The sequence below is a fragment of the Elephas maximus genome, chromosome 15, assembly GCF_024166365.1.
Source record: "Elephas maximus indicus isolate mEleMax1 chromosome 15, mEleMax1 primary haplotype, whole genome shotgun sequence".
In the NCBI taxonomy this organism is placed as follows: Eukaryota; Metazoa; Chordata; class Mammalia; order Proboscidea; family Elephantidae; genus Elephas; species Elephas maximus.
Genome location: NC_064833.1, coordinates 40,144,126 through 40,158,531, shown reverse-complemented (window position 1 = coordinate 40,158,531; position 14,406 = coordinate 40,144,126). Strand labels below are relative to the sequence as shown.

The 14,406-nt window shown below is 41.1% G+C and overlaps 1 protein-coding gene across 7 annotated transcripts in view; it reads right to left on the bottom strand.

Moving 5' to 3' along the window:
• Nucleotides 1-14,406, bottom strand: part of NCALD (neurocalcin delta) — a 449,176-nt gene that overhangs the window by 160,392 nt on the left and 274,378 nt on the right. Inside the window, exon 5 of one of the 7 annotated variants that reach the window (XM_049853826.1) lies at nucleotides 12,645-12,991. The exons of the other annotated variants lie outside the window; for them this stretch is intronic. The gene's annotated coding sequence lies outside the window, so the exon portion shown is untranslated. The remainder of the gene's footprint in view (nucleotides 1-12,644; nucleotides 12,992-14,406) is intronic. 7 annotated transcript variants of the gene reach the window in all.

The window sequence follows — 14,406 nt, the reverse complement described above, 5'->3', positions numbered from 1 at the left end:
TAGGAATTTACGACAGCCTGAAACAATAAGGAAACCCTGGTGGCATAGTGCTTTAAGAGCTACGGCTGCCAACCAAAAGGTCGGCAGTTCAAATCCACCAGGCTCTTCTTGGAAACCCTGTGGGGCAGTTCTACACTGTACTATAGGGTCACTATGAGTCGGAATTGACTCAATGGCAATGGGTTTCATTTTTTTGTTTTGTTTTGTGTTTATACAATAAACCCTAATAAGTACCTACAAGGGACCAAGTACTATTAGGCACTGGGGAGACCGAGATTAATAATGCAGCTGCTGCCCTGGTACAATGGGGAAAGACTGGCATGTCTCGCAGAAGCACAGCACTCAAAGAGGGCTGGGTTAGAGGTAAGCACAGAATTCCCTGGAACCATGGACAAGAGCCTGCTGGTGGGGCTACTGGGGAGGGATGATAATCGGAGAAGAGACCTGGACATGATGCTCAAGCTGAGCATGAAGGAGGAAGAAATGTCAGCAAAGTTGGAGGGGACCAGCATTCCTGAGAGAGAGAATAGCAGTTGCAAAGTGGTAGAGACAGCGTGCATGGCTTGTTCCAAGATCTTCCAGTGACTGAGTCAGCCTGGAGCATGCGAGAAAGTGTTGAGAAATGAGGCTGGCCAGATCAGCTAGGATCATATCATGAAAGGTCACATTAAAGAAATAGAGTTTATAACAAAGGAGATGGGAACCACTCAAACACTCAGTATCTCTCCAGTACTGAGAGGTGAGGAGAACCAGATGGGAGACAGATACGCCTGTTAAGAAGTGGTTGTTGTGATGTAAGTGAGAAATGGTAAGGGTCTAAACGAAGGCAGTGGTGCTGAGGAAAGAATCGAGAGATGGCTGGAGAAGGTATTTAGTGGGTAACAGTGGCATTGGGTTCAGTGATTCATTGTATATACTAAGAGAGGAATTTCAGGCAATTCCTAGTTATCTGGCTTGGTAGTACGGTAGAAATGTCTACTGCTCCCCCATATCCAGTTTTCCCCTTCTCTAGGCACATGGGAGAGTAATGCCCATCCCCTTTGCTCACGAGTAGGACCACATGACTAGTTAAATACAATGGATTTCAAGAAGAAATGATATGTATCACTTCCAGGCCAGATCATTTGATTTCAGATGTGAGATCCTCCAGCCTTATCTTTCCCTGGAAGTGTATACTGATAAGAAGGTACTTTAAGATCAGAAGTAGCTTGGAGTACTGAGCCAACACATGAATAAGCTACATTAGAGAGTCATCTGGATCCTCAATTTCTCAATGTGGGTGAGAAATAAACTTTAATTGTGGTAAGTCACTGAGAATGTGGGAGTGTTTGTTACAGCAGCCTAAAATAGTCTATCCTGACAGATGCAGGCACCTGGCCCTCACTTCCTCATCTAAAAGGTGAGAATAACAAGAGCTCCTGTCTTGTGGGTTGTTGTGAAGAGTAAGTGAAATAGTATGTATAAAGTCTGTAGCAGAGTACTTGAGAAATGCCAAATGCTTGACAAACATTTATTATTATAAATGCCTTTTATAAAAGTTGTTAGCTGTCAAAGTATTTACTAGTTACAACAGCAAAGACCCTATTTCCAAATAAGGTCACATTCTGAGGTTCCAGGTGAACACGAATTTTGGGTGAACACTATTCATCCCAGTACAACCCTCCCCTTCCTAATCTCTGTGCTGGGGCTCCCCAGGGCTCAGGTCTCGAACTTCTTCTCTTTACTATCCATGTGCACTTCTGGGTGATCTCATACAGTCCCATGACTTTAAAGAAAACCTACATACTTATCACCAAAGTTCTATCTCCAGCCTTGCCTATCTCCCCTGAACTCCATATGTTCAAATGCCTACTCAATATCTACTTTTATATGGTTAATAGGCATTTAGGACTTAATGTATCCCAAACTGGCCAAATCCAGGACTCTCTCAATTCTGAAATACCAAAAGTTAGAAAAGGAATATGTACCTGAGACTGAGGCAACCCCAAGCTGCCAGATTCATCTTCAGAAAACTATGTATCTCAAAGGGAAATTCTAAATGTATTTCAACCTCTGTTGGAAGGAGGCAGAAGAAAATGTTGCCAACTGAATAGACTAAGTCCATCTCTTCTGTCATCCCTCCTTTTCTCTAGGTTGAAGACCTGATGCAATGCACAGAGGGGATTACTCATGATTAAGGGATATCTTTTTTTTATTGGCATGAATAGGAACAGATTAAGAAATGCGGCCACGCTGGACATGCTAATAATTTCATTCCAGAGGGTAGTAATGCTTTCAAACCAATAGTCTTTAAACATCTGTCCAACATTATTTAAAGGCAAGGTTGGGTGCTAGATGGGTTAAGGTGAGTGGCACCAAGAGTGGAAGCTTTCTTTTTATAGCCCAGCACAATTCAATTTTGGAAAAACACCCTACTCAACGTATCAAAAGCCTGCAGATAATAGGACCCAGCCCTTTGAAGGCAACTGTCTCATCACATTCTGGTCTCTTAAAGCATTCCTCCTCACCAATGAAGGCTGCTCCTTGTGAGGACGGTGGCGAATACATTTTCTCAGTAATGTCTTAACACCCTTACAGATTGTTGCCTTGGGAGCTTGCCTGGCTGGCTCACCATAGTGTGTGTGTGTGTGTGTGTGTGTGCATGAGCATGTGTGCATGTGTGCATATGTGTGTGTGCATATGCGTGCGTGCATGTTTTTAAACATGTGCGTTTAGGAATTTTGTGAGAGATAAGGAGTTAAAGTGGAGTCAGGAGGTGAAAAATCTTGAGAACCACCGGCATGTGGTATTAGTAAAAGAGGAAAAGTGCCTGATTATTACTAGAGAAGTTGCTTCTCCTTCCTTCAGTTGCAGTCCGTGAAGGCACCAACAGAAAGAAGCCAAAATGTTCTTCCCAGGGTATTTCCTCCTAAATACACCCATCTCTGAACTTAGCATTAAAGTTCATTGCTCACTCATTCAATAAAATTGTTGCCTATTCCTAGGAACTCTGTGCTTATTCACTTAAACCAGAGGTCTGTTGCAAATTGGAGAGCAGAGGGCCATATCTGGCCCTCATGTACATTTTTTCTTTTTTTGGCCCATACAGTGTTTAAAACAAAATAAAAATAGACTCTCAGCTTGATTTAAAAAAAATCAGAAGTAGCAACACTGAGCCCCCTTCCTCTTGGACTGACCCCATTTCTGTTTTTTACTCTAGAAGGGGCTGTTAGTCCCTGTTTTGTCATCATCCACCTCTAGACATTCCATTATATTATCTGCCTGGCTGCTGGAAATAATACTGTCCATAGGTGCAGGCAACAGGCTCCTGCTCTGGGCCTCTGGCTCTAGAGGACCCTACTCTGACCTTCCTTTGGCTGTGCTCTTCCTCAGAGGGCAAAGAGTCCAAGAGCCAAGGCATGTGCCCATGTCAAGCTTGGACCAACCTTCTCCTAATTCCAGGTGCTGAGGATCCCAGAATTTCCTGTCCAATTGATCCAAGTCACTTCCAGCACCTGTGTGACACCTTTCCTGGGTCATCATGCTAAGGTATGACAGTACTACTGTTATTCTCAAGGGCAGACAGGGTGGCTTTTAGTGTGGGGGGCGGAGAATGGATCTCGAAAATTTGAGACTGGAAGGCCCACATGCTTACGGGAGAAGGCTCTTGTGAGGAGCTAAGGGTGGGAAGGAAAGAAAAGAGAGAAATTAGAGCTTGACAAGGCGCCCTGGTGGTGCAGCAGCTATGTACTTGACTGCTAACCAAAAGGTTGGTGGTTACAACCCATCCAGTGGCTCCACTGGAGAAAGACTTAGAGATCTACTTCTGTAAAGATTACAGTCAAGAAAACCTTATGGGGCATTTCTACTCTGTCAAATGGGGTCACTATGAGTTGAAATCAACTTAACAGCACCCAACAACAACAGAGCTTAAGGCTTCCATCTGTACTCTTCTGCCTCAGGCGCCCACAAATATAAACGCACAATATAGTCTCAAAAGATACTGTGTTAATGAGAGACTTAGCCCAAAGTTTACACCTGTATTCTAATTTTTAGTGTCATGTTTGTGCAGAGACCAAAATGCCAGGTACTATTAATACAATACCAGTAATGTAATCCACCCACCTATGATGAAGCACTTATAAAATTATTTGGGAGTGGGCTAAAAAGAATAATTTCATCAAATCATGATAAACCAGATGCATGTTATTGGGGCTTGATTTCATACATCTTTTTGCCAAGTTCAAACCAAATTTCTCTGTGTCAAATTTCTCAAATATTTACTTGTGTTTTTGGTTCCCAGGAAACAGACACCATAGCATGTTATTCTACAGTTCAAGAATTGAGCAAATTGAAAACAGAAAATACACTATGGTATCAGCAAGGGTGCAATACTAATTCACCAGGAGAAGGAAGACCGAATTAGATGTCATAATCTTTTCAACTTAGCCTCCTTCTTCCCCATCTCATATACTTACAATTTTTTCCCATCAGAAATATGATTGCTTCAGTGGTTTAGATATACAGAAAAATGACTCTTTTCCCAACTAGAAAGCAGTGCTAGAAATGAGTGTTTTGAAGGACAGGCAAAACAAAGACCTAATAAGAAAACATTTTCCCGACATTCGTGTTTTATTTTAGGCAATTCTGTTAAATTTTGATTTGGCTGTACTCATCACGAGCCAGTTTGTTCACATAAAGTTCATAGGAAACAAAACAACAAGTGTGCACTTAAGAATCTGCTTATTTTCTGGTCCAATGATTTAAGTCATTGCTTTGCTTGAATCATTCCAGGAACCAGCCAAGGGTAGCAAGATGGGCTGTCAAACTCACATTATCTCAATGGCCCGTGCCACAGAGTGAATGCTCTTTTGGAAGAGGCCAGCTCACCACCACTGCTGCATTGATGGTGCAGTCATAAAATTCTCACCTTCCATTCAGGAGACTTGGATTTGATTCCCAGCTAATGCACCTCATGTGCAGTCCCCAACCAATCATGGGGAAGGTGCAGGACCAGGCAGTGCTTTGTATTGTTGTGCACAGGGTCGCCATGAGTCAGGGGACAACTCAAAAACTTATAAAGCCTTTGACTGGTCAAAGCCTTGACATAATTTTGAAAATTCTGAAAAGTTAGGCCACAGTTCCTTCCTTCCTCCCATCCTTTCTTTCTTTTCTTCCTCCCTTCCTTCTTTCTTTCCTCCCTTTCTTGTCTCTCTTTCTTTCTTTTTCTGATGGGGAAAGGCCCGAAGACATGAGATTTTGCCATGGGTCTGTCACTAAAAAGACCCAAGTATAAAATGAAGAAGAGAAAATTAGTAGGGAAAGGGGACAGGGGCAATGATCTGACCAAAAAAAAAAAATGAAAAACAGAAGTTTTCATAAGTTATCTAAAGAACATCTGGCAGAAATTGACCTGAAAATGTAATTTTGGATGACTGCTCTCTCAAGTCTGGAATGAAACCAAAACCTTATTATAAATATCCTAGTTGAGGTTTTGAAAGAGCAGTATATGAGACTGCATCTCGTGTGCTTTAAGTGCAATTTAATTCTTGGATTTTTCCTAAGTTCACCCAGGAAAGGGCAATTAATATCATTCTTGGCACAGTTAGACAAAGAGCTTCTTGTCTTTTCACCGTAACTTCTCTCTCTGATGTATGGACCATGCCCAGTCTCCTCAGAGCCTCCCAGTTCCTGTTCTCTTTTGGAAAGGATGGAGGCCATATCAGCACTCCCTTTTAGAGGGCACTATTTTTAAATTTTTAAATAGAAAAATCTGCAAAAATACAAAACAACAAGGAAAGTTTTCCTTTAATCGGTCTTTGGACAACTGATTTGGCTCTCAACATCCTTCCTTACTCTCCAATAAAAATTCTATAACCTTAGAACTCATCAGCTTCTAGAGGGGCCCAGTGCAGTGCATGCTGGACCCCAACACAGTCTTTGCTAACTCTGCTGTGACCATCTGCAGACACTTCAGCTGTGTGCCAGAGGAGATGTTCCCAAACAGAGATATTTTAATCCTCTGGAATTTAGATTAGATTTTTTTTTTTTTTTTTACTCTTTAAACCTGACTGACTACAGTATGTGCCTGGATAGATCAGATCTGTATTACGATAAAGACTAACACCTTTCCCTTTCTTTATTGTTGTTGTTGTTGTTAGGTGCCATCGAGTCTGTTCTGACTCATAGTGACCTTATGTACAACAGAACTTAACACTGCCTGGTCCTGCACCATCCTCACAATTGTTGTTATGCTTAAGCCCATTGTTACATTCGCTGTGTCAATCCATCTCCTTGAGGGTCTTCCTCTTTTTCACTGACCTTCTACTTTACCAAGCATGATGTCCTTCTCCAGTGACTGATCACTCCTGACAACATGCCCAAAGTATGTGAGACGTAATCTCATCATCCTTGCTTCTAAGGAGCATTCTGGTTGTACCTCTTCCAGGACAGATTTGTTCTTTCTTTTGGCAGTCCATGGTATATTTAATATTCTTCTCCAACACCACAATTCAAAGGCATCAATTCTTCTTCAGTCTTCCTTATTCATTGTCCAGCTTTCACATGCATAGGAGGTGACTGAAAATACCATGGCTTGGGTCAAGAGCACTTTAGTCTTCAAGGTGACATTTTTGCTTTTCAACACTTTAAAGCGGTCTTTTGTAGCAGATTTGCCCAATGTAATCTGTCTTTTCATTTTTTGACTGCTGCTTCCATATGTGTTGATTGTGGATCCAAGAAAATGAAATCCTTGACAACTTCAATCTTTTTCCCATTTATCATGATGTTGCTTATTGGTCCCGCTGTGAGGATTTTTGTTTTCTTTATGTTGAGGTATAATCCATACTGAAGGCTGTGGTCTTTGATCTTCAATGTATCTCGGGGGGAAATTTTAAAAGTATTTCAACCTCCGTTGGAAGGAGGCAGAAGAAAATGTTGCCAGCTGTATGAATAGAATGAGTCCATCTCTTCTGCCATCCTTCCTTTTTCGAGGTTTATGAAGTGGGAAAGGATGTTAGGGAAAATTAGTAGTTTCTAACTCCTTCTGTTTGATAGTATTAGATCCATCCTTCATGCCCAGGCTATACCTTAGGGAAAAATAACCTGTTCAGAGCATGATCCCACTACCAAGAAGTTTATAGAGGAATATCATCCCTTTAGCCCTTCAAGCCCACCCCTAAACCAAAAACCAAAACTTGCCGTCAAGTCAATTCCAACTCATAGCAACCCTAAAGGGTGTATCTAATCAGTTCTACACCGTAAATGACAGTCCAAAAGTCAAAAAGGAGGAGGAAAAGAGGACTCCACAAAGTCTCTCATCTTTCATTTAATGCTCTGCTTTTTGGAGCAACTGCATTTTCCTTCAGTCTTTTTCCCGCCCCAGTCCGAATTTGTTTTTCTGCTAGTTTATCTTACTCCAGTTAATTACTCTTTCTCTCTAGCCATCTCGCTTGCCATTGACTCCTATTTTTTTTCTCTTTAAACCAGCAAAATACTTTTCTCCCCCTCCTTCCAGTCCTCTTTGGGCCTCTTCCTCAAGGAGAAGGTTTAGTTACTTCTGTACCTCATTCCAAACCAAAACAAATTGAACAATCCCCAATGCCCTTAAAATGGGCCTCTCCACATTTTCATTGGGAAGAATGGCTTTTTATGTCCTCCAAAGTTCTGGAATCACTGGGGGGAACACTGTGGCAGTGAAATCTCCAGGGCTCTGCTGCTCACCTTTACGGAGATGATTCCCAAAGTGTGGAACACATACCACTAGTGTTACTCAGGACAATTGTAGATAGTGCATATTTATGGTGGATTATGGTTGTGTGTTTATTTTAATGTATATTAGAAAAAATACAGCTGGCATATCAGATGTGCAGTTTAGCAGATATTATTGCTTAGGGCAAGTATAAGCTAAAAATTAAAGAGTGGCTTAAAGAAAGATATTAAAAAAATTGTATAGATAGATGACGAATATCATAAAAATCATGGAACTAGGACATGAATGACTGAAACTTGAGAAACTCTGCTTGATGGAAATGACTTGGAACTAGGAAGAACAGGACATGATGTCAGCTTCTGGCCATACCTCCTTTTTCGCTTGCAAAGCCCTGAGCTTGGGATAGAGGGTGGGAAAGCAGCTGTTGACCTATGATTCACCATGCTGGAATTCACAATTTCACACCAGGGAGCAAAAATACATAGAAATATTTCTGAATGAATAAATCAATTTCATATCATGCTATAAACCAAGATAGCATTGCCATGGAATTTACAATTAGAAACAATTTGGTCCAACTCTTTCAGTTCAGAGTCTAAAGACCAGAAAATTCACATCATTTGGCCAGTATCACCGGAGTGAATAGTGGCAGAACTAAAACTCAAACCCCAAAGTTTATTCACTCTAAATCTTTCTACTACATTATTACTGCTAGATAAATCTTCCTTATGCCCAACAAATCTTATCTATTCCTGATTATATCTGGCTAGATTTAAGAGAGCAGTCGGTGACAAGATCGGAGAGGTAACACGGGACGGGCAAGGAGATTGTGTAAGACTTGTAGGCCATTGCTATGTCACCCAGGCAAGAGAGCCAGAGGAAGTGATGCAGTCACTCAGAGAACATTCACTAGGACAATCTGATGATATTTTTATAAACAAAGCCCTCTGCTCAGAGCCCCCTTTTTTAACTTTTTATTTTGGAAAATTTTTAGATATACAGAAGAGTTGCAAAGGTAGTACGAAGAATTCCCATATACTTTTCACCCAGCTTCCCCTCGTGTCAACATCTTAGATAACCATGGCCCGTTTATCAAAACTAAGAAATTAACATTGCTGCAGTACTATTAACTCAACTACAGGCTTTATTCAGATTTCACCAGTTTCGTCATTACTTTGTATTTATTGTTGTGCTAGGGTCTGGTTTAGGATACTGCACTGCATTTAGTCACCATGTCTCCTTAGTCTCCTCCAGTCTCTGAGAGTTTCTAGTCTTTCCTTGTTTTTCATGACATTAACACTTTCAAAGAGGTCAGGTATTGTGTAAAGTGTCCCTCAATTTGTGTTGTCATAATTGAGCTGGGGGGATAGATGTTATCAACATGACTTATACCTGGTGATGTTAACCTTGAGCACTTGCTTAAGGTGGTATCTTCGAGGTTTATCCACTGTAAAGTTACTCCCTTTACCTTTCCACACTCTATTTGTTGGAAGCAAGTCACTAAGTCCAGCCTACTTACTGTCAAAAGAAATTAAAATCCATCTCGTGGATGGAGAACTATCAAAGAATTTGCGACATATATTAAATCAAGCACAATAATTAACAAATATTTGGGACGAGATTTGCAAAGGCTAACATGCTCCTTAAAGGTTTGCCCACTAATTTTAGCATTCATCAGTGGGCCTTGCTTGTAGCAATTGTAACTGTGATGTTCTAACAATGATTTTCTATTTACTTCGTTTCTTATACATTTATTATTTGGAATCCTTCTATAAGAAGGATTTGTCTCTTTTTACCCATTTATTTATTTATTCTATCATTTATTTACATCAGTATGGACTCATAGATATCTATTCTATCCTTTTAGTTATAATCTAATCATATTGTAACTTATTTTGTTTCTCAAATTATTCCAGTTTTGGCTCTTAGGAGCTCTTTCAGGTTGATGCCTATGTCTTTTTGACATGCTCCCATCCTTGAAATATAAAAAATTTTTTTTAGCACTTTCAAACTGTCTGGCACTACAAGATGCTCCAAATTCATCTTGTCTTTTCCCCGCCTGAGCCTCAGAATTAACCATTTCTTCAAGGTACCATGATTTCTTTTATTGGAGAATGGCATTTAGAAACCAAGATCGGGGATCTAGCTGTGCTCATTGCTACTGAGGTGTTTTTGCTTCTAGGCCCTTTCAATGGACTGAACTAGAAAATATATGTACATATATTAATCCATGTATGTACACATATCTATATTTCTGTATCTATCTGTATGCATTGTATGTACATATGTGTGTGTATGTGTGTATATAGATGTGTGATATATATATTATATATTATATTTATATACATATATACATATATTATTAAATATAAGATTATAATCATATTCTCAGAGTTAATTTTACTCAACTGGCCGAATATCCAGTATCATCTTAAAGGCTCCACCTTACATCCAAAAGCCTAGATCAGCACTACCTATTTGATACTATTTTCTACCTCATATGCATCTGATAATACTCAAATAATCCACTTTATCCTAAAGGCTACCTCAGTTATATCATATTTAAGACTATCTGGATCTCTCCTAGACCTGTGCCCTTGATAACAAAGATGGTATCTTATTTTTTGTTAAATCCCTACCACCTGGTACAGTGATAGGTCCAGCATAAGCACTCACTAATTGTCTGCTGAAATGAATACCTACAGGTGTCCTCTGTCAACCTATTAGCCTAGTCAGGAGGGTCTCCCTTTGTGATGGTTAAGGTTGTGTATCAACTTAGCTGGGCCATGATTCTCAGTGGTTTGGCAGTTACAATGTAGTTTGGCAGTGGTATGATGTTGTGATCACTTCCATGATGAGATTTGATGCAATGTGATCACCTCCGTGATGGAGTCTACTGTGAGTAGCCAATCGATTGAAAGAGAGTTTCCTTGGGCATGTGGCCTGCATGGAATATAAGTGGACATTCTGGCAAGGCTCAGGGCTTTCTGCTCACCCTGGATCCTGCTCATCTGATCTCTGGTTCTTGGGATTTGAGCTAGCAGCTTACTTGCAATCTTGCCTCCCGATCTTGGGATTCATTCATCTTTGCAGCCTGTGAGCAACAGCCCTACCCTCTGACCTGCCGATCTTGGGTTCGCCAGCCCCTGAGGTTACATGAATCAGGAGAAGCCTCTATCCTGACCCACTGACTTGGGACATTCCAGCCTCTATAACCACGTGAGCCATTTCCTTGATATAAATCTCTCTCTATATATATATTTATATGCTTTACTGGTTTTGCTTCTCTAAAGAACCCAGCCTAAGACACCCTTCCAAGCCCCAAGCACTGCTAGGTGATGGACAGGTTTCTTTCCCTCTTTCCTTCCTTCCTTCCTTCCTTCCTTCCTTCCTTCCTTCCTTCCTTCCTTCCTTCCTTCCTTCCTTCCTTCCTTCCTTCCTTCCTTCCTTCCTTCCTTCCTTCCTTCCTTCCTTCCTTCCTTCCTTCCTTCCTTCCTTCCTTCCTTCCTCCCTCCCTCCCTCCCTCCCTCCCTCCCTCCCTCCCTCCCTCCCTCCCTCCCTCCCTCCTTTCCTTCCCTCCCTCCCTCCCTTTCTTCCCTCCCTCCCTCCTTTCCACCTTCCCTCTCTCTTTTCCTCCCTTTAACCAGTATTTACCGAAAACATACCATGTGCATGGCACTGCTGTAGACACTGGAGAATTAGCAGTGAACAAAAGAGACAAAAATTCTTGCCATTGTGGAGGTTTACATTCTAATGGGGGAGAAAACCTAGAATCTTGAATTGCAAATTTCCTATATCTACATGCCAAATAAGGAGAGGCACAGGAAGATAGAATTCACATTGGGAATAGTTTCCTTGGGTTATTTGGCTGGCTGTGGTCTGGTGGCCTTGTTCAGCATTTCCCATGTTTCTGCTATAGCTCAAAAACCAAAGATCCCAACTGAACAGCTACACTTTCCTTATCCAAATTTTTAATTCCTCTCCTCTCTCAAAGAGGACTTGTGGAGGAAGGTAGAGGGATGAGGGGAAGAAAACAAACTGGCCAGAAAGGAATAAAAACATGATTTTCCTGCAACATATCTTAAAGTCAACACTTCCTGAGCTATACCAGCAACTGCCAAGTATTCTACCTATATTAACATATTTGTTATTATTATGTCATTATATCAACAATACAATTGCATAATAATAGTAATGGCTAGCCAATACTGAGAGTTTTCCATGTGCCAGGAACTGGTGTAGTCACTCTAATCAACTTGATATCACTTACTCCTCACCACAACTCTATGAGACAAGTCCTATTATTTTTCATTTCACAGATGAATAACAAGGTGCTTAGAGAGGTAAAGTCATTTTCTCCAAATCCTACAGCTAGTAAATGGCAGAGTCCAGATATGTCAGTATGTTTGACTCAAAAGTCCTGGCCCTTTGCCTTGCTTTCAGGGAAACCTCACCACCACCATCACCACCACCAACAACAACCAAACAGGAGGCTACAACTGACCGGCCAATGCAGGCTTTGAACAGTATTTCCCTCCTCCCAAATGTCCCTTTCGGGAGTGGACCCTCTTGATGACCCGGTTCTTTCATCATTTTATTCTAACACTTCTGTTCCAGTGTTTCATCTCCCCCTGGTTATTGGGGGTAACAGATATCTCGGGTGATCTTTGCTGGACTTCCATGGCCATTGTGATCTCTCTATCTTTCCCAGCATCTCTCAGCCTTTCAATTATCTCTTCATTATTTAAGCCATCATGAAGCAATTTTTCAAAACATCCAATTAGCAAGTGCACAAAAGGGACTGGATCCATAATTAATTAATGATTCTAAGACAGAACAAAGCAAAAGCAAAGCCAAAGATATAGAAAGCAGCAAAAACTTAAGCTGCAGGAGAAAAATGTATACATTTCAGGACCGTTTCCCAGGGGGAAAAAGAATCAAACAATCCACTCACTGATTCAAATCCAAAAAGCTCCTCCGCAAGTCTTGGGACTGAACCGACATCGATCATTGGGTGACAATTCCAAATAGAACAGCTCTCACCTCCAGGATTAATGGCTGCCTCTGTTCTTTTTTTTTTCTTTTCTGTTCTAGCAGTGAACTGATTCTTCCTCCATTGTTTTTATGAAGGAAGGCTGGCTCCTCTTTCCTCCCACCATTGTCCAAGCCTCTTCAGAGACAGTTTTTCTTGCCAGATGGCCCCAACCCTTGGGATTTCTTGCCCTCCGGTAGGACAGAAGAAGTCAAGGTAGAATACCATGCATACGCCATGGCTGAATTTAAGAAACCAAGCTAAGATGACTGTGGAGAGAGAGAAAAGGTAGATGGTAAAGGGATGCCAAGATTCTCAGATGTACAGTTGCTATTTTGGGAAAGAAGAGAGGGCTTGGGTAGAAGTCCATCTAGATCAAATTCTCCCCAGACACCAACTTGCTCTCCAAAACACACAGTGAAGAGTAAATGAGAGAAGAATTCTGGCACCGTTTTTAGTGAAAGTGTTGCCATTTCACGAGGAATAGGGATTATGTTCGCTTTGGGTTATTATGGACTCTGGTGGCTGCCTGAAATATCAGTGCCAACAAGGAAAATAGCTTAGAAAGTATTACAGCAAGTTCCCACATCACCACCATGATACATGTACCAGCAGTGAAAATTACAGCTTTATACAGAACATTAGAGTTTTAGCATTCATTTTCTACTCTTTCTTACCTGTAGCGTAATTTCCTTTTGGTTCTAGATTGGGCTAATGCCAGCTTTTAGGCTGATCTCTGTGCTTAAGGGAGTATACCTAAACCCACCCTGCCAAGCCACAGTGTAAGCACTTCACTTAATACCACGGCAATGGATGCAAACAGTGTTAGATGGAAAGAAAATGAAAATATCGACCAGGACATTTTATAAGACATAATACTTGCTGCTGCTGCTCAAAAGGTTAAATACTATTATACATGTTGCTACCAATGTTACATTTTCAAGTCCTTCATAACTGCATTAGTAACACAGGATGGGACAAACTACACTTTGAGACGGACAAGATGCTTTGCCTTACTTCTGTGAATAATCAGCCTCAGCAACCATGGCTTCCAACACAAAGCAAAAGTTATCCTTTGCCACTTGGCTGGGATGTGTATTGGAATTCAGTGGTAAATCTCTTAGTGAAAAGTCTACGGGCCCACCTGCTAGCCCACTCCTCTACAGTGTTTTTAAATCTTAAATAAAAAATTAAAAAATGAGCACACATTCTTTCTCTGAAATGTCTCCTCTCAGCTACTGGGTATGTACACACAGAGTACACGTAGCAAGTGCTTAAAAATTATGAATTTCAAACACACTTAAAGATTTGGTGCAAGTGGTTCTACCAATATTCTTCCTTACAATTCCAAGATAAAACTACTTTTGGGATCCTGTGTGAGAATAGGCCAGACCCAGAATCTGTAATGATGACGCAAGTCTGGTTTGCAGCTGCTGAAAAAGTTGCTCAGGGTGTACTGCCAACTAATGAACCCTGATCCCCCTCCTAGTTACCCAGAATTCCCCAGTCACCCAGCATTCCCCAGCTAGCCAGCATTCCCAAGCTACTAGGCAGCGCAGTAGTTAAGAGCTTGGGTGCTAATCAGAAGGTCAGCAATTTGAATTCGCCAGCCGCTCCTTGGAAACCCTAGTGGGCAGTTCTACTCTGTCCTATAGGGTTGCTATGAGTTGGAATTGACTCGATG